The sequence below is a fragment of the Wyeomyia smithii genome, chromosome 3, assembly GCF_029784165.1.
Source record: "Wyeomyia smithii strain HCP4-BCI-WySm-NY-G18 chromosome 3, ASM2978416v1, whole genome shotgun sequence".
Taxonomy (NCBI): domain Eukaryota; kingdom Metazoa; phylum Arthropoda; class Insecta; order Diptera; family Culicidae; genus Wyeomyia; species Wyeomyia smithii.
Genome location: NC_073696.1, coordinates 71,018,112 through 71,045,144, shown reverse-complemented (window position 1 = coordinate 71,045,144; position 27,033 = coordinate 71,018,112). Strand labels below are relative to the sequence as shown.

Below are 27,033 nucleotides of genomic sequence, written 5' to 3'. Positions count from 1 at the left end.
AATCCTTTGTTGGCGAATACCAGGCTGGTTTTCGACAGGGGCGTTCCACGACGGATCAAATCTTCACTCTGCGACAGATCCTTGATAAGTTCCGGGAGTACAACTTATCGACTCACCATCTGTTTGTGGATTTCAACGCGTAACGTTGGATGGACTGAAGCAGAGGTATGCGCTCTCTAACTTACTATTCAACATCGCCCTTGAAGGTGCAGTACGAAGAGCAAACGTGAAAAGAAACGTTACGATCATCACGAAATTGCACATGTTTCTTGGTTTTGCGGACGACATCGATATCATCGGTATCAACCGTAAGGCCGAGGAGGAGGCCTTCGTACCTTTTAAGAGGGAAGCAGCGAGATTGGGACTTGCCATTAACTCTGCCAAAACGAAGTACATGGTATCTGGCAGGGAGCGTGGGAGTTTCTTTGTTGTTGGTGCTAAGGTGGAGATAGTGTGGAACGATTTGAAGTGGTTGACGAATTCATTTATCTTGATACGCTTGTGACATGTGACAACGACATGAGCCGTGAAGTAAAACGACGAGCTGCAGCTGCGAACAGGGCCTTCTACGGACTACGTAACCAGCTTAGGTTTCGTAGTTTGCAAACTCGCACAAAACTAGCGATGTATAGGACGCTGATACTCCCGGTAGCCCTTTACGGACATGAAGCATGGACGCTGAAGGAAGCTAACTGACGAGTGCTCGGAATTACTTGGCGGTAAACTGTAAGAGTTTACCAGGTATACAAACATGCTGATATATACGCAAAAGTTGAAGTCTTGTACAATCATTGTGTCTTCCCGATTCGCACAAATGTTGTACAGAAATCGCACAATAAATGTGTGAAATGCATAACGCAACAGTTGTGCTGCGAATACATTGACATAGAATGAATTCAGAATTTGTATCATATACCGACACTTTATTTCTCACGTCGAGTGTATTAGTGACTGCTACTCATGGAGCAGTGCAAGCAGCAAACAACAACTTGTGAACTCACTAGATTTAAATAGCTATAATACTCGATCGATTTATCTCGATGGATTTGTTCATTAAAAAGTACCATTGAATGATTTGCAAAAAAAAAAAACGAAACAAAATTCTGTTCACAACATTTTGTAATCAACGCTAGCTTCACCGCAAAACTAGCAAAACCCTTCATTCCACAAAGTCACATAAGTGTTGCCGATTTTTTATGGCAACACTTGTAAATTGTGAATTATTATTATTTGTCATCCTTTGCACGCGCTTTTTTTTTCAAGCGACGAGAGAAATTTATCTCTCGCTCGTAGAATTTCCATGTATGTGCGACAAGACTAGACACGTCACATACAATTTGCTGGTTGCTCTTTCGCTTCTCTTTCGGTTCGGATTGCGACACGCAAGGCGATATCTCGTTGCTTCATGAAATGAGCGAGACACCCGTGCTATACATACTTGATACCAATGTTGTTAGTCTCACTCATACTGTCGGTGCGTGCTTGCTGCTATTCAGAGGAATGCATGAAGAAGAAAAAGTATCTCGAAAGCGTGTGTGCAAAAGACTTGAAAAAGGGTAGCATATGTCTCGTCCTCAAGCAGAAAGGAGCAGAATGGTTTTGCTTCTCGCTTGCTTTGCAATGCTGCTTGATACCAGTTGAAACTGTTTAGGTGTAGTAGTTTGGAGCTGCCAAATACATTGGAGAAACGCTAGAGCATTAATTGCGTTATGCCCAACACGCAATCATTGTACTGGTTCCGAATTACATCAACAATTGCGCTAAAAACGCACAATTTTGTACTGGTTTCGCACCATCCAACTTTTGTGTGTAGTGAAGGTAATACAGTGGGGTAGGCTTCAGTGGCCTGGACATGTAGCCAGAAGGCCTGACGAGAAAGCAGCCAGAACTATCTTTAGTAGAGAAAGAGAAAGAGGCCGTCGACTCCGTGGTACGCCTCGCATGCGGTAGATGTGCGCGGTGGACGAAGATGCACGATCTGCTGATGTACGAGGAGACTGGAGAATGGTTGCCCAAGACAGAAGAAGCTGAGCATCTTTTCGTTCGGCCCTAGACCGGTGAACGGTCCGTTAGCCAACAAAGTAAAAAGTAAGTAAATACTTCATCAAGACTCAACTTCTTCGGAAGTTACTCCTCAACTCTATACCAGGTATGGAGTACCAATACCAAAACGGTCAACTTTTTTCATCAACCTTCTAGTTCCAAATTGAGGCACAGGCTCACAACTAACTAGCTAAACTCCATCAATGAGCTTGATCATCTTGTAATCTGTGTTAAGCAATCGGGACTAGCCACAAAATAAAAACTTTCCTATCTTAGTGACACTTTTGCGCCACAAACGTCAAACGGATTTGAATATTAATTCGCCTGGCTTAGCAACAGTTCCAGTGTTCCTTAGGCGAACTTTTTTTTTGTATGCACAGGCATACAAAAAAAAAAGTTTGCCTAAGGAACACTGGAACTGTTGCTAAGCCAGGCGGATTAATATTCAAATCCGTTTGACGTTTAGCGGCGTAAAATTTCCGATTATTCCAAAGTCACCACTGCACAGTGGTACGAGAGCTCAACATCGTGAGCTTTTTTTAATTTACGCTACAAACACTTTTATATACTATTTTCAAAAAAATCGTGTTTTGGATTACCTAATTTTCATTATAATATCGGATTTACTCTCGTAAATCATAATCACCTGACATCCCGCTCGGATTTGTGCCGAAGGATGTCGAGCTGTGAAGGCTGTCATTAGCGACAGCTTGCAAGAACCAAGAGACATTAGGAGATGAAAAATAACAGTCAGTTTGACATTGCACGTGTGTGCTGTCGTCAGTGGCTGTCGGGCTGTGTAGCGAACGTATGGTGAGCAGGGAGAGCTGTGCAATACTATGAGGTTAGCTTTAACGGTTAGCTTAAACTTCCTGTCACGAAAAGATAATTCTTTTCAGAAGGCTCTGGTTGGAGCACGATTAAGCCTTATAAGTCGTGCGGAGGTGAATGTTCCAAAATCGTTGTTTTTGCCGATCATAAATTTTGGCAAGTCCATAACTTTAACAAAAAAATATTCAAATATTCTGATGGCCAAATGGCCATCAGTTTGATTATAATTGAGCAGAAAACTGTTATTTTTGTAAAAATATTGCAGGCGGGCAATTTTTGTTGTTCACCAAATTGTAAAGTTATGTTTGTACTTTTTCTCTCTAGGTTATAAACGAATTGCGAAACTAACGAAAGAACAGTTGTTCTAGGAAGTAAACGACAGTTTCAGGCACCCATTCACGGGAATGTTTCAACGATGTTGAAATCGGAGAAATGTTCGTAAACTGGCCTTGATATTAAAACTTAAAAAATATATATAATTAAGTTAAAAAATTGTATTTATGTGAAGAATCTAATCGAACTTGGTTTTTCCAAAGTAGCCACCAGCTGAAACCAACAAACAACTTTTTATTAGCTTAATGAACATTTCTTTTATTTCTCAACAAATTTGATGGAAATAATTGATGACTGAGGAATACATATCCACGTTAGAATAATTGAGTTCCAATTACTTTAACAGAAGTTACAATAACATAAATTTGAAAAACACGAAAAGAGTTTCAAAAACTTCACGCACAGGGGTATGCATTTTCTTTTACTTAATATCGAAAGCGAATTGACAATTAGGATTTATTACAAAAATTAGCCGTGACATTACAGATCCTCACTGTATAACTGTCTACTGTTCACTAGTAGGATCATTACTGGAAAACTGCGGTTTGCTTTGGTTTCCCCATTAGCTATCTTGCTCTTCACGGACAAAAACTTTTCAAGTGTTGAAGATCTCTCTGATACTCTGATTATAGTTATTTATTAAGACTACTGTCAGACAAATTAAACCAAATAAACAAATAAACAATACTGTGCAGATTTAAATTAGGTAGCACTTCAAATCCTCATTTTTAACAGAGATGGTTGTAAATTCGATTTTACAGCAGCAATTCGAACTCCATTCTCATAAATCACGAAAAGAATTTTTGACGTAGGACTACGTCTTACCGCACTATATCGAGATACATTCTGCGGAAACTAAAACCAAGGTGTAACGTCGAAATGAAAGATTTCAAACGGTTATACTGATGTAACCACATGATGGATCACAATAATCAATATGTCATTGGATTGATAAAATGATGGACAATTTTGTGATTCTTCAATTTTAATTATCACTTCATTGTTAAACAGTGAAAATTGAATAAGAGTTTCAAGGTCGAATTTTCACCAAAAATGTACCAATCATATGCGAGCACGCCTGGCACAGACTTCATGAATAGACAATTGCTGTGATATCCTGTTTATCAGTGGCAAAAAAAATTGACAGAATCTCCCCGTCCCAGAAGGTCAACTAATGTTAGCTTCCATGAGCCTAGACTATTTTGATGTCTTGAAGGTGAAGATTTTTCGGAAAGTTCGTAACCACCTCCCTTATTAGACAGTATTACGTTCTGCTTTTAGAATGTTATTAGAACTGATGTCTTCAAGGAGAATATGATGGCACAGGCAACAGTACTGCACCGAGTAATGTATGAATAGAGCGTTTGGCTACTCGTCGTCTATCAGTGCAGAAAAACTCGATATTCATTTTTGTGCAATCAAGCCAAGTGAAAACTACATTGCCGCTGTTGACGCACAGTGGGGCGTGTAACACAATCGAATTTCTGTTTGAACTGTCTCCTTCTTCTTCTTCTTGTTTCGTATAACAGCAAATATCAGAATTCAATATGATTTTTCGGGTGCCGCAAAATACGCTGCACCGCCGGGGACAACAAAATACGTTGTTTATTTTTGAGCTCTACACTCTGCTTTTTTCAGATTTATTTAAATAACTGAATATAGGGTATTTAAGAGACAATAGAAAACCAAAATGCTCCGTACAGATCTTTGAACAGGTAATTAAACGAGCTATACAAATGATTATATTTTACTAGCTAAATGAATTTAGTCCAATATGACAATACTATTTCCAACCCGCGGTATAGAGGAAAACCAAATTCATTTCATCTTGTGTTAGAGTTCTGACATTAGTATTTGTATTTTTCATCTGGATTTTTTTTGCATTAGCATCTGCAAGAAAATATTACTTTACATAACCTTACTTGTAATTTAACAACGCCATGCAAACATTAATTGCTGAGGCTAATGTTGTGCATCACTCTAGCCCAGTTTATTTTCGTAGATAACAGACATATAACTTTCAAATATGGTATCTTTGTCTTTCTTTGGTATCTTTAAACTGATCAAATTTATTCTGATTGATTCTGTATACTGATAAAATGTTTAAACTGACCTGAATTGAATGTTAACATGTTCATAAAATTCTATGTCAATTTCGAATTTTCTGTGAATATACATTTCCTATTAAACCTGTAATTCGTTAGCGATATTTTTGCTAGAAAAAACACCCTGTACAAAATTTCAGCTCAATCGGACTAAAAATGGGGTGGCGCAAAGCGATTGAAGATTGGTCTTTTTAAAAACCGAAAAATCACCCAAGGGAGGCGGGTATGTGAAATTGCGGTTTTCGAAATTGTTTTTTTGATGCCAAATGACTTAAAAACGCATGAAACGTCGAGAATTGGTGTCATCTGAAAAAATTTCTTTTGCAAAAATCGACTCTCTGGGACTCTAACACTCTAACGACAATGATATAATAAATATTATGTTTTCAGGAATTTTTCTATTTGTATTCAGTGAAAAGTGATTTTTTTCATTTTATATTCAATTTTACACAATATTATGAACCACCCTATGCCGTATAAATGAACCATCCCAATGAAACATAATGTATTCGATGCTAGTTAAAGTGTATATCATTATACAGACTATTTCCAGAAACTTGTGATCAATTTCATTAAGCACATTCTAAACATTTTGAACTCAGCCTTCCACAATTGAAAAAACGACTAAGTCCCATAGAGTCGATTTTTGCAAAAATAAATTTTTTCAGCTGACACCAATTCACGACGTTTCATGCGTTTTTAAGTCATTTGGCATCAACAAAAAAGGTTTCGAAAACCGAAATTTCAAAAGTGCAACACAATTTCTTTTAGTTTACTAACGTTCGCAAATCGTGTGAGAATATACCATAGCAAGCCACCGTCTTCTCCGTGTAGGATGTATAAAAGATCTAGGTGTCATTTTGGATAGTGACTTGACCTCTAAGATTCATAACGACAGCATTATTGCTAAGGCTTATCGGCAACTAGGATTTATATTTAAGATTGCCGATGAATTTCGTGATCCGTTATGCCTCAAATCACTTTACTGTTCCCTTGTGAGATCAATTCTAGCGGCCAGTTCTATAGTATGGAGTCCTTTCCACGCAAATTGGTCATACAGAATAGAAATGGTTCAGAAGAAATTCATCCGCTATGCGCTTCGCTTTCTCCCATGGCGGAATCCACTAAGTTTACCACCTTATGAAAATTGTACCCGACTTCTTGGCATCAAACCATTGGAAAATCGACGAAAAACCGCTCAGGCAGTCTTTGTAGCGAAGTTACTGACTTGCCACATCGATTGCCCAAGTATTTTGGCTCAACTCGATTTATATTTATCCCGAAAGACCATTACGTCAAAGAAATTTTATTCTTTTGGTACCACGCAGGCGACTGCAGAAAAACTGATCACGTAGTTCGATTCTACATCTAAAACCTTTAAAATGATGTGTCAATATCATCTGTAGCTCTTCAGGGTCCCGAGATATTCACAAAATAAAAAAGGTGTTTTGCTAAATTCGCAAAAAGTAGAGGCACTCCCATTGGCCGACGGGTCCACCAATCGGTACAACACTTTGTACTTATAAGTTCCGGCCCAGAATACATCGACTCACAAATTCTGGTCGAAATCGGAGATGGTCGATGCATTTCCTCGGACACTTGACATGGAATGACCCACTTTTAATTTAATTTTATTATTCATTAAGACTAATCATTGTCAGGTGAATGTTGAGTGTTAAATAAATAAATAAATAAATAAATAAATAAATAAATAAATAAATAAATAAATCTGCAACACACGAAAAGTTAGAAGAATCGTGTCTTTGGCAAAGTTTTCTGTGACAGTGTGTTTTTTTCCTTGAGGCTTTTTTATACTTAATATCTTCTTAAGATTGTATGTTAATAAAATCAGTATTTGGAAAACAAATGAAAGAAATTCACGATTATGAGCTCTCGTACTACTGTGCGCCGTCTCGCCATCGAAAGTTACGGCCTCGTGTGGACAAATCATTCATCTACTGATGTATTAGTACTACTCAAACATATAACCTGTCTTTTGTTAGGGTCGAATAGGACAGTACACACTTGAAAAACTAGTCTGCTGAAGTCTATCGGTGACAAATAAAAATGAATTGGAGCAAAACAAAAATCAAACACCCATTTTTGATTGAAATGATACATTGGATCTGATTTGTTACCCGTCAGATACGTGAGCAAAGTTTCATCCAAATTAAAAATGGTCGATATTAAACTCATGGATTTGCTCATCAGTATTAGGTATTGGAAGTGTGTCTCACTGAGAATAATGTTTGTGATGTTTCCACAGACAACAGAGATAATTTTTAGCAGTAGCAAAGTAATCTATATGCGAAAGCTAATTACTATGCCATGCACTTCAACACTCATATGTCTTGTAATGTGAAAAAAAGTATTAACAGATTTATATTGCATGAGGTAAAAATAGAAATTGAAACGCAACAAAAAAAAAAAACAGTATACCTATTTATATGATTTTGTTATCCAGCGTTCGCTTCCGTTTGGGAGAGGGATAAAATATTCCTATCCGCGTTACCATGGTAACCGATAAACCTTGAAACTAGCTTTATGTATTTTCGTGCCTTTCTTGAATTTGCCATTTGGGATTCTACCTCATCGAATATTCCACCTTCCATGCTTTGTACCATCCGCCTTATGATATTCCACCTCTCGAAGGAAACCCGAAAATACGGTTTTGGCGTTGTTTATCTCTAAACTCTCAGAAAAGGTTCCAGGATCATAGCTTAATCATTGCGGTTCCGGGCGCTGCTATTCATTTCACACGAGGGAGAACGCATGGTAATTTCAACTGGCAGATCAAACTTACTTCTAGATCAACGGAATTTTTAAATTTTGTGAACTTTAGATAGGGATAGGATAGAAGCTTGCAGTGAGTTTGAGTTAAATAATCGTTATGACATGACAACATCTACATTCTTAGTAACTCTTATTTATAACTAAAAACGATAGTTATATGCCGATTTTGATCGTATTTTTGGTTAGTATTTTTCGAGACTTTCGTTTTGGTAATTTAGGTTGGTTTCCAGTAACTGCTTGCGGATGATATCTGAGCGAATCACGACAGATATTCTCACAACGAGAGTACAAGGGAAGGTTGATGTGTTATTTTCAACTATGTCTTTTTTACGAAGCGGATTTTAAATTCAAATTTATTGATTCGCCATCGCTTTTGGAGTTTTAAAATTATCACAAAAATCCAATACATTTTGCAGGCCGCAAATCTACGAAAACCAGCTGTCAGGTTATAATTGAAGGCATTTAAAAACAATTCCCGACCGTTTTGAATGCCCCGGAAGTGATAGAAACATTATTTCAACTTAACGATTCCGGCAAAGTATCGCGTCAATAATTATCGCGATGCGACGAAATTGAAACGTGAGCGTGAAAATCCTCCGACAATCGTTCCCCCATTCGCACTTATCTACCTATCGTATGCATATCGGCAAGCCAGTCATAAATAATTGACCGCCATCGTTGCAAACAAATAAGCCCATAAAAAGTATCGTTCGATACCGACCAAAAACCAACCGAACCCGAAAACTGAGAAATGCTACCCTCTAACCTCTCACCACGCACCAAACGTGGGCTGTTAACCAAATGCAGTCAAACACAGGGAAATGAAAAATAAAAAAGAAAACATAAAAAGAGGCGATCCATATATTCCAAATAAATAGATATAAACGGCTTAATAATTCAACACAGGCTCTCCGGTCGAATTGCAAAAAAAAAATTCGATCAACGGCATAACCTCTGCCGGAAGCTCCTATCACCGCCGGTTGTTCCGAGAAAGGCAAAAGCAAAACTCATGTTCGCTGTGGCGAACATTTATAATCCCCCTCCAGCCCAGAAATGAAACAGTGGGGGGAGGGGAGAGGGCCGTTTGCTTGCGGATGATATTGTGAAACGTGTGCATATTTTCCGGCCCTTTTCTCGCTACTCAAAAGTGTCACGGTCACGGAAAGGCCCCCAATCCGGCCGATTTAACGGGTCGGTTATTGCTGCGAGTGCCTTTTGATCCGACCTCTCTCCTCCCTCCTCCTCTAAGCGCTGACCCGGCGGTTTGTGTCGGTAGAACGTCAATTTCACAGTCAACAGGCTTAATGGCTTTCAATCACTTAGATGGTGGTCTCAAATTTCTGTGTGCTGGCGGCAATTGCCGCGGTATTCAAATGCCGCGTTAACCAAGCAACTGACGAACAAGTCAACAACAGCCAATGATTGGATTGGTTTGACAAGCGTATTTGCATTATTTTCAAGGAGTTGTGGACGTAGATGTTTTCCGGAATAACACTGATTCTCAAGTGACTCTCAGAGAAAATAGTTTTATTTGATTGGGTCATTATTTCTGGAGCATTTCTAGTTTGCTACCACTTTTCTTTGATCTTTTGCAAAATCTTTAATTATTCAAAACAATTTAAAAAAAACTTTTAAACTTTTGAACAAAGTCTCTGATCGGAAAAATATAATAAGTTTTCATATTAGTTATATTACAGATTCAACTTCAAAGCGATTCAATTGGTCTGTTGCTGCAAGAGCCAAATTGAAAACCAACCTGCTTTTATACACTGTAAGAATGCTGAGAACAGGTTTTTCCACTACCAGTTCAATTCAAAAAACGAGCGCCACTCTTCGGCACGCGAAAACCTACAATGCTTTTAAATCTATTAGAAAAAGAAATCATACGATAGCCTCAGTAATACGTATAATCAGTTTTGCGAGAAATGATTGCTTCATGCAAATGTTCTGAACTGAACCCCAAGCACGTGATACCAACATTAGTATTTCATCGCCGCACCATTTGATTAAGCTAAAACGTCCCAGTCGTGACAACTGTTTCAACCCACATCACATACTTTTAATTTGATGAACAAACACTAAATCGAACGTCTCTCTTACAAACCCCCATTAACAATGGCTGACGCATGGCTGCAAAAGTGCGCTGACTTCACGCCTGGTTAAGTGACACTAAGTATTTCTGTTACACCACCCACGCCTTGAGACACACCCTGTCTATCCGAGCGGGCCGGGGTTTCTTGGGAAACCACTCTATTCGTAGGAAAATTGAGCAGAATACGAAAAGCTATCCAGCGCCCGGGCGGCAGAATGAAATGTACTCCCGCGTTTATGTGAACTCGTGTGTGCTCCGTCATTGTCGAGCTGTCGCCATGTTTTGCTCTGACAGTGTGACTTTAAGTGCAAAAAAGGCGAATAAGCTGTTTGAGTCAAATAACAGAAAATAATTTATTTTAATACTATTTTTCCACAATATTTTACGATTATGACGCTTCGGACAATCTTGCCTCCGCGTGGCTAAATGGTCTGGGCACTCCGAGCGGACTAAAATCGGGTTAATTTAGTCCCACAGCCGTTCGTCGTTGTCGTCGTCGACGCGGTGGACTAAAGCGCGGCGTTATTAAATATGACATTTATACATTCAGAAAAAAGGCACACTGCAGAATTATGTTATGGCATTGTTTTACAGTACCCCGGCGTCCGTTTCGGTGTCTGCGGAGTGGATCATAAATACCATTATGAAAGGTTATCCCCTTCGGCTTCCCGAGCGCCTATTTTACATAGTTCAAACAGTAATGTCGCGAAACGGCATAAATTTAAAGGAGAAGTGACCGGTGGTGTTTTTGTTTATGTAGCACCGAGCAATATAATGTAAAATCGAGTTTACCCGTTTACTGAGTAGAAAAAAAAAAACAAATAACACTTTAAATAGTACACCAATCACTCAGGAGCAGAGATGCTATGTTTTTTGTTTACGCTATTTGAAAAGTTTGTATGTAGCATTTCATTTCCTTTCAGTGTTGAAACAGTATTGCTGCTGTTGAAAATGTGCTTAAATTTTACTCACTGTTAATTTTAATTAACCACAGAAAAGTAAGACAAAACCCATCAAGCACAATATAGCAAAGAGACACTTCGCCTTGATACCCGTTAAAATAGTTTTGATTGCAGACATATGATTAGTACTTTTGTATGAATTCGCATTAAGAGAGCATTTCCAAAAAGCTTCCACGTCATGTAGATAATAACACTGATTAACAGAAAACAGATATTGAAACAGATTTAAAAGAATGTCAATCCATTTTTGGTGATGCATTGAAAAGTCTTTTTTTTTCCTGGAATAAAAGGCTTATAGAACACATCAATAAGCCATGACTCTTTTGGAAGATTAGCTTCTCCTTAAACGATGTAACAATACGTGGAAATCAAGAGAACGCAGTAACATGATTTTACTTGGTAGAGAATTATTTTTCATTTCAAGGGAAATTTTTTAAAAACAAACAACAGAAGCGCCTGTGGGAAATCCTTTTTCGCCTTTTCTTGGTGAGTTTTGTATGGCAAACTATGAAAATAAACCAGAAGAAAAATATTTCTAAGGGTCCATCCACATTTACAATTTCATTGTAATCGGATTTTTAGTTTAGAGGTTATGTATCAAAACGTAAAAATCACGAAACATCAATATCTCAGAAACCGCACAACCGATTTCAATAAAATTGGTTTCAAATGATTGGGCTGTCCCCAGAACCGTTAACTTTTGAATTTCGTTATGATTGAACATATGGTTTAAAAGTGATGTAAAGAAAAGTTATCCTGAGGTTGTTTAAACTCACTCATTTTTCTCAGTGATGGCTGAACCGATTTTCCGAAAATTAGTGTCAAATGAAAGGTCTAGTTGCCCCATAGTTGCTATTGAATTTCACTGCAATCGGATTGTAACTTTGTCCGTTGTTCATAAAAATGTGAAATCACATAATGAAAATAAATATATTGACTTTCTCCTAACGATCACTGGCTAATTAAAAGGTAGAAAAATGATTGAAATGGCCGAATGTCATATACTACTCAACTCAGTTCGACGAATCGAGCATTTTCTGCATATATGCATATATAGGTGTTTGTGTGTGGGTGTGTACGTGTGTATGTGCACCTTTCTTTCGCATTCACTTTTCTCGGAGATGGTCTGACCGATTCTTTCTATCTTGGTGTCAAATTAAGGGTCTATTTGCCGCTTAGGTTGCTATTAAATTTCATTGTAATCAAACTTTTAGTTTTGGCGCTGCGTCAGAATGTGAAAAACGCTCTTATATCTCAGAAGCTATGAACATAGTTGAATTCAAATTAATGGGCTTTCAAACCCTTAAACAATGAATTTCATAATGTTTAAACATGTGGTTTGAAAGTTATAGAAAGAAACGAAACCCGCAGACTGTTTAAAACTATAGCTACGATCAAAATATGTGGCCTCAACATCATTTAAATTTAATATTGTACTATTTCAATGTTTGCGGCCTTGCTCGGGATTGAAGTTGAAATTTAACGTCATTTCTATCATTTCACTGATCCGGCTCTCATTGTATTGCACAGCTCTCACTACTCCCCACACGTTCGGTGAACAGTTCGACAGCAACTGACGACAATACACATGCAACTCCATACGGACTGTTATTTTTCATCTTCATATGTGTGTTGGTATTTCCAAGCTGTCGTAAATGACAGCCTATAATCTTCCGACATCCTTCAACACGAATCCGAGCGGGATGTCAGGTGATTATGATCATGACAATAAGGCCGATGAAAGAATGAAATAGAGATGGTGCGAAGCACGTTTTTTCTTACGTGGGAAATAATATCAACGATGGAAACGGTTTGCTTTTTATTCAATATGTCACCGGCCTGTGAAACAGGAGAAACGAAAAAATGCAAGTCGACGACAGCCGCAGCCGATCAGCAGGCTGTCAACAGAAATAGGACATCCTCAAAATGAGCAAACTAGGCTGTCATGTCCGAACGAACAAAATACATGCGCAAGAATGAGCTGTCGTACGCAACACAACACCGTTTCTTTGCCTTGTTTAAGCTGTAGCTGTATGTGAGCTCTCATGAATAGCGCATGCATGAAGCTGTTAGAGTGAAAAGAGGAAAAAGTCGTCAGTCGCTCTCCAGTCATTCTCCTAAGCTTGCGTATACCACTCGACTCAGTTCGACGAGCTGAGCATTTTCTGCATGTTTGTGTGTAACGCTCTCCCAATCTCACTCGATTTTCTCAGAGATGGCTGAATCGATTTCAATGAAATCAATTGCAAATGAAAGGTCTAGTTGCCCTTTAAGACCCTATTGAATTTTATTGTAATCTGATTTCTAGTTTAGAGGTTATGTATCAAAATGTAAAAATCACGAAACATCAATATCTCAGAAACTACACAACCGATTTGAACAAAATTGGTTTCAAATGAACGGGCTACCTAAAAACCCTCAACTTTTGAATTTTATGAAGATTGAACATATGGTTCAGAAGTTATGGAAAGAAACGTGTTCTGGAGACTGTTTAATCTCATCAGTGTCATATGGAAAGTCTTGTTGCCCCATAAGACCCTAATGATTTTTTTGCGAACGGATTATTACTTTTCCTGTGTTTAAAAATGTGAAATCCAGCTATGAAATGGAACATATTCCGAAGTTCCGATTCCTACAAAATTAGTGTCAAATGAAAGGTCTAGCTGCCTCATAACACCCTATTGAATTTTGCTGTAATCGGACTGTAACTTCGTCTGTAATGTATTGAAATGTGAAAATCACGAAACTTCATTATCTTAGAAACTACACAACCGATCTGAACAATATTGATATCAGATGAACGGGCTAGTTAAGGGTTAACTGATGAATTATGATGAACACGTGGTTTCAAAGTTTGGCACCCCCATACGTTCCCATTTCATTTGATTGTAATCAAACTTAAGCAACCGTTATGTTTTAATTTGTAAATCAACGAAAGTCAATATTTCAAGTATTACACGACTTTTTTGAACATAACTAGTGTCATACAAACGAGTCATCTCTCAAACTTACAAATAACAAGCTTCATAAAAATTTGATATACTGTTCAAAAGTTTTGTTAAGAAAAGAAATTCAAAGACTATTCCATACTATAGCTGCTTTGATCAATATATATGGCCTCAACATGATTTAAATGTGGGATCGTACTATTTGAACGTTCCCGATATCGCTCGTGATTAGATTGTTCAAAATTAAGAGTCATTTTTTATATTTTGCTATATCTGAAGCACTAACATTACGCCAAATTTCATATTTTATACTTTAATTACAACATCAATATTTTAGAACCCATAGAGTGTATATACCTTTTTGGATTTAAGCATTCATGTGAATCTATTTTTACAAATAATAAGTTTGAATGAGAAAGGCTGAGTCTGACCGCTAGGTGGATTAATATGGGTTTTTTTATTTAACAACACAGTAAAAAATTCTGTACATTACACGTGACGTAAATATTTTCTCATTTAAGTTTAGCTGCATGTGACCTAAACCACGGTTTTGTTTGAAAATTATGTGCAATATCAATTAAATTTTGCGTGGAATATCATGGAACTACGTATCATAAGTGATGGAGGCCATGCTTTACATACGACTCGATATAAAGTTTTCCCACTGTGTAGTCTGTTATACTTCAACTCGTTTCTTTCTTAGGTTCTATTAGATGTATTTTGAGCAATTTCAAATTTAACTTATCCATTTTTCGGACCTTAACTTGGAACTATTGCTTCAGTTCCTGGGTTCTTAAAACGAATGCATTCCGGTAATATTAAACAAAAATTAGCATTTTGATTTCTTCGTGAAAATTTCTCTAGTCATGATTTGGATTAAGTTGTTTTTTACTTGAGAAATAACGAATTTCGGTGATATTATACCAATTGAGGAATTATGTTTAGCCCTAATTTTGAACCATATTCTGCCCAATTTTACACCAAAAAAACATTTCGAATTGCATTTTTCAACATTAAACAATCTCTTGGCGACAAATTTAGTATTAATGAGTAAATTTTTAGCGTACGTTCGTTTAAGTACGTTCGAGACTCGGCTCGGGAGAGACTGTTAGTGTCAGTAGGATCGTAGCGCTAGCCCCGCAATTGTCCTGTACACTGAACAAATGGCTGCGAAGTCGGTGTATAACAAACAGAAGGTTTCAAATCGGAATGTAGCACCGAGGCTTTGCTTTTGCTTCTGCTTTGGGTAAATTTTCAATTTTTTGTTTCAATTTAGGATTTCCTGTTGTTGTTTCTTTGTTTGGGTACTATCGTCTGCAATTAAAATCTATTTTGAAGTCAGTTACGGAATATTCGTAGCCTTTTCTGCTCATTAAATTTATATTATTTGTCGCTTTTTTTCGAAAATCATGAGCTGAATTAAGAATAAATTTTTGACAAGAAAAAATTTTCAAACACAACAACAAACACGCTCAAAACTAAATAAGAGTAGGTATATGCTAGCTCTCTCTTCTTTCAATGCTATTATTATTTGTTTTGTTTATGCATGCCGTAGTACTACATAAGGTTGTTTGTTATATTACTTGTATTTAATATGTTTAAAGTTTCGTGCAAAAAAGAGTTGAAGTGCTACTGAATTTCATTTTGCACATTGTAACGAGCACTTTGGAACTATTTATTTTCAAATATTAATCTTACTAATGGTAAAGTTGATCACAGATGTTTTCTTATTTAATTTAGTTTGCATTACTCCAAATGCATGCTAGTGTTAATTTTATAATTTATACGCTTCAATATTTTTTAAAAATAATCTGCTGTTGAGATTACCGCAACAGGCTCAAAAAGTAATAATTGGCATAACATTTGACCAGAGCAACGAGTTCCCTTACGTTCGCTTACGTTGCTCTGCATACACCGCTGGCGGTCGAAGAGTAGATTGACCCAGCCGAATAAGTCTATTGACTTATTGCGTCGCTGGGAGAGTTTTGTTTTCCTCTTTATCCTCGGGGATGGGATACTGGATGCAGGGTAGAAGATGCACGCTAGAAGAAGATGATTTTGCCGAAACTGCAACCTTCGGGCTTTTAGCGTGGGCAATGATCCTCGCGAGACAGGTTCCGGTAACGAAGCTACCGTGGACGGTTGATCTGAGGGATCCCAATGCCTGATCTTTCATTCTTAGCTGACAAGTGCAAAAGGCAGGATCAACCTGCATTTTAGAGTTCCGCGCGTGTACTAAGTCAGGTGGTTTTTAAACCAGTGGTATCCCCTAATTAGTGTATTAAAGACAGTTGTTTTTTCCTTAGAAAGCCTTTTCCCGGTAAATAGCAAGGCAAATCAGTGTATGTGCGAAATAAGAGAAAGTGTGCAAAGTGTGCAAGGAGGTAAGAACCGAATTCTTGCCGAGGGTGGTAGATTATAAAACGGCACGTGCGGGCCACGTTTTTTCTCCCAACAGTATCGCTGCTAGTCATCACCCACTACACTTTCGTCAGCCCCAGCAGCGTTCCTATGCAACACGAGCATCGTCAAACGTTTATGCCCGTACGGAACAGGCCGAAGGACCAATAATCGGCACCACTAACCTTGATGATCGCACCCGTCTAGTGATCGGAGCGCACGCTGTGCGCTGCCAGACAGCAGAGCAGACAGCCGAGGAGACAATAGGCGAGACGACAGAGTGACAACCCCCGTTTTTGACCCAGCGTGGCGCTGCTAGCGTACCGAAAGGAGTTCGGTAAAGGAGCACCCGCGTGGCGTGGAGCAATAGGTGAAGCCGCAGAGCAGCAGTAAGCAGGTATGGCGGCTACGCCATGGTAAAACCTCATGTAAGACCGGCTATGAGTGAGTACGCAAATTTATATATATATATATATATATATATATATATATATATATATATATATATATATATATATATATATATATATATATATATATATATATATATATATATATATATATATATATATATATATATATATATATATATATATATATATATGTATATATATCACGCTGCACCAACTGGCCCTGCCACTATCGCTGCTGCTGTTGCTGTTGCTAAGTAAGGACTGTCCTAGTCGCTAACCAGGACTAATATGACCGGTTATGGCAGAAGCATAGATATATAAGGCATTATATAAGCCAAATAGTACCTTTCCGGTTTACTAGGAATATAATTCTGTCGACTGTGTTAGGGAAAGCAATTCCCTATCGACCAATCAGATCAATCGAAATCTGTGTTTAAACAAAGATTGGCCCTTTTTAATAGTAGAGTTGCTTATATAATGAAGGTTTGATAATTTTCAAGGTTCGACTATGCGTTGTAGTATCGTTTGGAAGCAGATAAGAAGAGTTGTTGGGTGTTGCATTGGGCTTCCCCTAAAAATCGATGTTGCAAAAGTATAGGTGCTTAACCTTAAATTGAAAGATAATGATATTTATGGTATTTCTTTTAACAATAAATGGCAAAATAAAACACAGTGCAATGCAGATATTGAGCTTTACTCGCATTTTTGTACAAATACTTAGTTTTCCATCACATATAAAAATTGCAACAACTCAGCCCCCCCCCCCTCCATAAAATATGAAGGATATTTTTCTATGTAAATTTTCATCGTGAATCCCGCTTCCAGTAAAAATTTCATTTTTTGACTGGATTGTTTTTTGTATGTATTTTAAAGGGCTTTTCTAAAAACTATGGGAAAAATTAATTGTTTTGCTATGTTTAATGGGCTCTGTGAGTCAAATAACTGAATGCGAACCAAACAATATGAAATATTCAAAAATAACCCTACAAAAATGAAAAAAAGTATGGAAGAATATGAGAACCAAACAGAATTGAAAAAGTACAAAAGAGTGGATTTGTAGCTTAAAAAGTCATTTTTTCATAAATCAGGTTTGGCCAACCTGAAAACAATTTTTTAGAAAGTCGAAATGTTCTACAAAATACTATAAATAGCATTATCTTTCAATTAAGCACCTTGACTTTTGCAGCATCGACTTTTTTGGGTCACTCTAGTGTTTTATATTGCTGAAGGAAAAAAATCAGTACATTCTGAGGCATGAAGATGAAGCCAAATTTTTAACCGTATCAACATTTTAAATGAAGTGTAATGAATGAACGAGAAAATATTAACTTTTCAATTAGGTATTCAAATCATCCTCAAAAGAACAATTTGTTGTTTAATTTGAAAAGCGGTTTCCACACTGGAAAATTTGACGGCTCATATATTTGGAATGCCAGCGTTCCAGAACGTTAGTGTGTTGTCAGAATTAGGCAACTTTTCATTGGAAAGAGTGCCGACTGATGTAGCTACTACTGATGCTGCCCGCTACCGCACAAAGGTAGCTTTTTACTAGAGAAAGTGCCGCTGCACCAGCTGGCCTGCCACATCGATGCCGATACCCACTGCAACTGCTGCAACATCTACTGATGCTGCTACCCGCTGCTACAATTTCTGCTGCTATCGTCTGCTATTGCTGCCGCTGCTAAGTAAAGTCGTAATCGATATCCAGAACTAGTATGACTAGTTTAGGCTGAAACTCTGGTTAGGCCAAATAGTACATTCCCGATGTACTAGGTATATATTTTTTTGCTTGAAAATATAAGCCCAAAGCGACCAATCACAGATCGAATTTTGCGTTTTAACAAGCCTTGAAAATCTTCAGTAGTAGAATAGTTCGAAATAATTAAATCACAATTTTCTGCATTTGGGAGGATGCGTAGTTGATTTTCCAATCGATTGCTGCAAGAACGAAAACTAACCGAATAATTAGCATTTGAAATTCGACATATTTTTAACTTTTTCCGATTTAGAATTTTATTTTACACCCCGTATATTGATATTTTTCTAGACTGAAATATATATTTCGCGTTTTGTAGGTTTAAAATTGTTTCTGAAGATAAGAGATTGTTTTTTTTTGTATGGACCTCACTGAGACTAGTAATTTTATTTTATGTGAATTTTTCCGAACTTCTTTTGCTATTTGCACTTTTTTTTCTTTTTACAGTGTCACTCAATGAGACGTTACCTGCTACGTGTTGTAATTCATCCAGACCAACTAATTTTTTATCTTCTTCATTAACCTTAAGATGAGCATGAGCATGAGCATGATTGACCGCCCGCGGTTGCTACTCCGTTATTGCCAGATCAGCTGTAATTACACAGAGAACCAATGGATGATGCTTGGGATTAACAGTCATCCTCAATGTGTAACAACTGGTGACCTTAATCTTTATATTAGGCAATACCAGCGCCGGCCGCATCCGAATGCAGGTCAAAGAAGGAGTGTGTATAGGAATATGTTGACGTGATACTCGCTTTATTGGAAGCCGAGAACACCTCTGCACTTCCACGAGAAATCACTGGGATGTTGGAGAAAAGGGTAAGATTTGCAGCAGGTTTCGTTTTGGTAAACGATGCGCTGAGTTCTAGTACCGGGTTCATAATAACAAATATCGCGCGTACGAGTTCATTATATCTTTTACGGAAATCATAACGCGATCCGAACTCATTCCGGTTGATGATGTAACACCGCAAAAATAAAGCGCACGCGAGGATACCGGACCTATGACTCAATCAAGACAGATTCAAAGATTCGAACATCTGTTTATGAAGTCATTATGCAACTACCGAAACATATCTCTCATTGATTTATCTCAGCTGACTACACAATGTTACGAAAGCTACGAGAGTTGAGCCTAAGTTAACGCCTCGCTACTCCTATCACTTCTTCGTGAAGTGACCCTCTGTATACCGAAAATTATAACACGGTTATAACCAGTCTGTAGAAAATACAACCTCATGAAAGGTATCGACGCGGAGTCTCTAGATATTCGGTGACCCGGACATCTGGCTTTGAGCTTAACAGGTCGACTAACGACGTTTCTTGTAAACTGTTCGTCTGTTCTTGAAAAGCGATTTCTTGCTTTGAGACCGATTCAAAGAACCGATTCAGAAATAAACAATAGAGTATTATTAGAGCCACGCACAGGTGTGTGTGTGTGTGTGTGTGTGTGTGTGTGTGTGTGTGTGGTATATTACACTACATTTCGAAAACATATATATGAGCAGAACTCTCCCGGGCCGGAGACGCGTTTACACCGAAGCATTATGCACGACCGCTCAATCCACGCCTACCGACGGAGACGCTCGGGAGTACGATATTTCACGCCGATTCTCTATTAGCTGTTGATGCGAGTGTTGCCTATCAAATAGAAAAATTGGCAAAGTTTCATGCATCCAAAGCCCCAATAGTTTAAAAGTGCAGATATGCAAATTGACCAAAATATATATCTTAAGTTTGTCGACAAAATGCCAAACTAGTCATAATTGGGACATAGTATACAAAAACCTCTGCTCAAAAGCTAGAAAAATCGAAAAAATTAAATCATAAGATTTCAGAAAAACTGGCGAATCTTCTTGCATACAAAGCCGTAAAATAAAAAAAAAAAACATATATATTTTCACCAAATTGCCTTAAATTTATGCACAGAGTGCCAGACTAGCCACAATCAGGATATAATTGTCGTGAGCTCGTGTCACCCTGAAACAAGAATTGGTCATAATCAATAATCGATCAAAAGCTAGACAAATCGAAAAAATAGAAACCGGTTAGTAGAAAACCTTATACTGGAATTTTTTTCTTACTACGCCAATACTCTATGGATGAGATTGCGAACAGCCTTTGTAATTATACTACATGTAAAGCCATATCGCGTTCTACGCATTCAAAATCGTAAGAACATGAAAATGCACATATACAAACTAACCAAAAGTCTAAGGCTTTTACCAGGCCAAACGCGAAAAAACGCGAAAAGCAGCGCGAACCGATTCACCCGGCCGTAGGCCAATGTACAGCTCTACTTACGGCTATACACTAATCCACGGCCCGGCGAACCGGTCCGCGCCACCCCCCACACCCAGCCTGGCAGAGGCCTAACACGTATTGACAAAGTATCAAACCAATCATGGTGCAACTGTTGCAAAATTATAACACGTTATTCGAACACCTATCAAAACGCCAGTCAAAAAACAGTCTGCACATATACACACCGCCAGCAGAAAAACAGTATATAGATCTCAACCCTTCCCTCCAGTCCCTAAAAAAACCTGCCAATCTCCAGTTCTATTTTTCTACATAACCAAAATGAAAATAAAATGTCCAAAAAAATCCCAGATGTAGTGCGCGATGCGCACTGCATGAACACGCTCACTGTCAATGTCAACGAGCTGCGTGCCGAAGGCACAGAAACACACATTCAATATATTCCTTTCTTCATTCACCACCACTCCACTGGCATACAGCCCCAGCGCCAACACACATACCACCGCCGAGCAATCGAACGACAAAACGGCAACAGTTCGCACTACACACGCAAACAAATCAATCTTGTCTCACTCAACCGGTACACAACTGATGCACACAAACGCATTAAAAACTGCGTTCTTTCTGGCTTTCAGGCTGACCAGCTCTTTCCTATTCAATACAATGATGATATCAATAACTTATTTGTTAATCTGGTACTTATCTGAATGACAGTATATTTTCCAAGTAATGCTGATGGTTTTCCCTGATCGCAGTATTGTAACACCGAGATGCTGGTGTATTCACATCTACTCCTTTCATCTTTTGCACACCTACTCCTACCACTTCAACTGATCAGCCATATCCATAGTTGATCACAGCAGCTGTAGAATTTGATTCCCTTTTTCTCACCGCCCTTTTGTAGAAACTATTAAAACACTCATTCACCAAGCATTCTGATATCCTATCTTTCGATCACTACGTTTCTGAACATTTTACTCACTGTTTTCAAGCATAAATTAATCGAAAATCACGGAGCGATATATCACGCGTCATTTTTTCTCGCATTCACACACACCATCCTCTCTTCATTAACCTTAAGATGTTACTAAAGTGTCAACATGCTATGGGAGGACTAAGTTCCCGATGGTTTAGATAGGGATTTTCAGTTCAGTTCAGAAGAGAAGTTTTTGTGTGGAGGAGCCTGAGCGTAAATTCATGCTTAGGCCCTTCGACATTAGATTTGCAATATTAGAAAAATAAGAAAAACATCATTTCTCGGGAATTTCCGGGACCCGGGAACGAAAAACAAAAATCATTTATAATTTCATTATCAATTCGCATAAGAAAATATACAAGTTCACACCAGAAATTCGTGATCGATTTTTGTTGCGAGGGTCTTTATATCGCCAAACAATCGCTTCAGATCCGGTGTCAAATTTCCGTTGAGCTCAAATAATGTGATTTCCTTCTCTAAAACATTACTTAAGTTCGCTGAATCATCGCTGGTGTTTGATTTCAGGAATACTTCCAAATCACTGATTCCAGCTCATGCTACAATCCCTTAGAAACCGAGGTGTTCAATTCTTTAAATTTTATCAATGAACAAAGACGAAAATACAAGCAACTATTCGCTCAGTAGTGAACTTACTAGCAAAAAAACGACATTAGACAAATCACAGTTTCGCTTAACTTTCTTTCACTGAATCAAACAGCAAATATTTTCGACAAATAATTGATAGTAATTGTTTACACTGCAAAAATATATTGACCGTCATTTCCAACGAATATTTTCTTGCTATATTGCCCACTTTAGTGCTGCTATACAGTTTGATGATGTAAATTTCGTTTTGATGAGGTATTTAGTTTTATTGCACTATTCTATAGGAACCTATAGTGGATATTGCGAAATTTTTCGAGCAACTCAGGAATATCGAGATCCCGGGAATCAATGTTTCTGTTAGCTGGATCCGGGAAATCGTTCCGCGGAATGCAATTCGATATTAAATGTCCCAATTCTACTAAGGTTAGACCTCATGATCACCCGCTTATCAAAGTGGACGCTGTTACCTTGCGGATACGAAGCTCTCCACCTGGATTACGTTTTTGAGTTTCGATTTAGAATTTTTTTATTTTTCAAGATAACCTAAATATGTTCTACCTATAATATTTTCTGGCTCAGTTTGAAAAGGGTTATTGCCAGCGAAGTTATTTTTGATATATTCACAATTCAAAACAGAAAACTGTAATCTGATTTTATGTTGTGCCTTTTTTAAAATTGCTATAGTTGGTCTTTACCGAAAAATTGGGGACCCGTTTTTTTTTTTGTTTGGCCCTTAGAGTGACACTTTCTTTTATAGGCTTTCCCCAATAATCGACTTCTTTCAACATTTTCAATTTTTCGAATATTTGTAAATTTCGAGCCTTCGATGGTTCATTTTGAATCTTTTGGCATTATATTGAAGAAAATTTGTAAGCCTTTCAAGAAAAAAAACGTCACAGTGTACTTTTATTTACAATAACCGTGAAAAAATTATGGAACAAACGTTTTTTTTTGTCGTGTTGAGGCTTGTAGGCCCAGGAAACTCTTTCGTTTGATTTTTTTTACTCTCCAGAAATTTTTACATAAAGTATAAAATTTTCACTGAGGTATATTTTTTTATTTTGGAGATAGAATTTTTTTTATATCCGGAGTGATTTGCGATAAGGGCGCAACTGGCAAAAGATAAACATTGAGGAATATCAGTTAGAAAATTTGCAAGTACATTTTCAAATCGTAATTTCAAAGGACATCAATTTTAAAAATCGACGTAAAATAACGCTGACTTATAGTTTCCTAACAACACTGCATTAAATTTGTGCATTTATGGCTAAAATCTGCGCCTTTCTTCTAACCCTTTCAAATGAGCCTTAAATCATTCTGACAACGAGATTCGCCCACCTCTATTTCGCCTTAGAGCATTCTGACAACGAGATACGCCCATCTTTCTTTCGCCTTGTTTTTATTTTTTCTTCAGTTGCGCCTCTTTAAATGCGCCTTTATTTTGAAAACAAAAGTTGATCCGCCCTTCACTGTCGCCTGTTTACGAAATATTTCGCAAGTAAGTCCGTTGTTTCAAAACAAAGTAAAGGGCCTAGTTCCAAAGTATCTTTTGTTTTGGGTAAACTGTTTTGTCGCCCTAAAAACTTGATTCAAATAATTTTATCGATTTATACAAAAGAAAGGATTCTTGTCATGAGTTGTGTGAGTCTTTTGGAAACCAATGGTGTAATAAAATGGTTTGTTTACATTTTGTTAGTTGCGCCCTAAGCGCGAATCACTCCGGAATATTCAATATCCACCATAACCAATGATATCAAACGATGAAGTCTCTTGGGTCTTGAACGTTGCAAAGCGATGAAATATAGCTTAGGCATTGCAGTACCTTTCTTCATTGGAGACGAATATCCCCAATTTGATTTTTTTTCTAATATAAAGAATTGTTAAAAGTATTGTTTTAGGAATTTGTTCAGGCTATTTCGACCTCAGTTCAAAGTAGAATCATTATTAAGGTATGAGCTCATTCACTATATGCAAATCTATGCTTCCGGTGCCAAAAACGTCCTGTCTTGTGATCAGTAATCTAATCAAACGTAGTATATTTGAAGGAAGCTTTTGGCACAACAAATAATTGTTCCATCAAAATATAAAAGTCTGTATAGTATTAATTTGCAAGTACATCTGGCATTCTTACTCGAGAGTTATTCGAAACAAAAACTCATTTCACACGGCACTACAGGGATTTATTTTCAGTCACCGTAAAATAATTACACCAACAGTTAGTAAAAAAAAACAACGCACCCTACAGCTTCAAGCACGGATCAAATATTTAGGTTTTACACAGCGCGTGCGAACCGTTTTTTCATCACAACACAAAATAAAAACAATCTGTTCTTCGCTGGACAGCCCCGGAGGGAAACACCGTTGTAAATAATCTTCTTGCGAAAACCCGGCACAATAATAATTAAAAATTACAGATTGATTACGCCAATTGGGGTTAAGTGTGTTTCGCGAACAACACAAAAGCGGCGGGGGCTTGCCGGGAAATGTCTACTCTCATTTTTTTTTTCATCCTAACCTTCGTAGGACGCGGCACTGGTCAAAAAAAAACCCAACTGTTTTAATTTTCGATAAATCCAGCATTAGAGTCGACTCTCGACCCACAATGCGTCGGCTAGGTTTACAACGAAATCATCCACCAGCAAAAAAACGCGGGCGTGCAACTGGCAAAAAAGTGAAGCCTTGTTCAGGAGAGAAATCGCCGCTCCACAGTAGGGGTTTTCTTCCGTCCATTCTTTCTGCGGATGTTTTTTGTTTTGTTTGCTGTTTCCAGCCAATCCTTGCGGCACTATCGACCGTTTGTTCGTCCCGTTGAACTGCCGCTTTTCTTCTTTTCCACAGCTCACGTTTGCACGCCCGGGAAGCTGAAATATCAGCTGAATTATTGAACAGGCCAAAAGCCGGGGCGTGTTATTCGTGGTGCTGAAAAATGGAAATGCATTATTTGCATGCAGTTTATTTTTTTGTTTGTGTGTGGCAGCAAACTGCTGCTTCTAGAGACGAACGCGGGCGATGGCCAGGCCACCAGCACCAAACACGGCCAGCCGCTGGGCATCTGCTGAGTGCTCTCGGTGCCAACGCTTCGGACTGCAGATTGGCATCATGGAAAAAGTGACCGGTTCTTGTGGCCGTGGCCACTCCACAGTTCGCCACTGCACATTCCAGATAATCAATATTTACTTTGAGAAAAAAAAATATACGCCGGAGCACATATTTGGGTTGGGAAAAAATACAATACAAAACATTCGAGTAGTTTCTGGAATGTAATAACACAAGGTCTGTGATTGCATTGCAGCTTAAGCGGGCAGTTTTTGCCCTGTGAACAAGTAAGGTAACTGTTTCCAGAAGTTATTTACTGTGTTGAAAAAGTAAGCGTTTGTAGCCGAGTTGCAAGCGGATTATTGACACAGGCAAAACGGATCGTGGGAAAATGTTCTATAACCATTTTTTCTAGTCACGATTCGAAGAACATTTCTTATTTCAATATAGACTTAAAGCGCTTCTATTAGCTATTATTCAAATCCCATGTTATTACAAAAGCTACACTTTTTTCCTGCAAGGTGAGAGTTCCCCGATTGTTGTTATTAACAATGTTAACTAATTAAATCCCTTCTCAAAATACGGCTAGAGATTGTTTTTCTCTCGACTGATGCATCATAACTGAATGAGCAACTTGCTTCAACTCTGTCGGACGTTTGAAATAGAATACACCCGACTTTCCCACACGGAGTGGTGTTGCGAAGCGAGAGTTGTGAAGCCCTCGATTGGAGGTAATAAATACCACCCTCTTCGGCGTAAAAGTTCTAGTTGATGTCGGTGGATCCCTAACAGCACTCCATCCTCTCGGACCCATCCTCTTCTCTCTCGGCAGACGACTCTTGTCATGTTGAATGCGAAAGGCTAAAAATGTATGTATATTTATATTATGACACGTATTTTCGTTGATAATTATGTGCATAAATTTATTACAATGCCAGCACTCATGTTCTAGAGCAAAATGCAAATGAGTTAGGCTTTGTCGGTGGGCTTCGGCTGTACAGTGGATTTTGCACTCAAGTAGACTATGTACTCGTTGCTTTTGTGTGTACCGTCAGGCGGAAGTGATGTGAGTGGAAACCGGCTTACCGAAGGATGGCTAAAGGGGGATGTATGATGTTTTGGGAGCGGGCGGGGTAGGAGACGGGCGTCAAATTTATGCTGTAAAGTAGTTTGTATGACAAACGAGTTCTCTTTCTTCCAGCGAAGACTCGTCGTAATGAGTGTTTTAGTATGCATATCTGGTGTTTAGGAGCGTATGCAAACTAATTAGCGTCCTCTTTGACTGGAAGAGCTGAGGGCAAGCGCCGCTTGGAGGCCACTCAAGGGAAAGCGGTGGGTGGAAAGGTTAAGTGTTACAGTAACTTTTGCCGTTCCGCTCGAGGGGAAGGGAAGATGTTGTCATAAAAATTAAATTTGTAAAATATGAGTGTAAATTACGGCTATGATACTGTAGCTCAAGGAGTCATTCTTTGAA

General features: G+C 38.1%; 1 protein-coding gene across 1 annotated transcript in view; it reads right to left on the bottom strand.

Moving 5' to 3' along the window:
- The window catches only part of LOC129726923 (chaoptin), a 471,022-nt gene that overhangs the window by 345,125 nt on the left and 98,864 nt on the right, over nt 1-27,033 (bottom strand). The gene's annotated exons all lie outside the window — the stretch shown is intronic.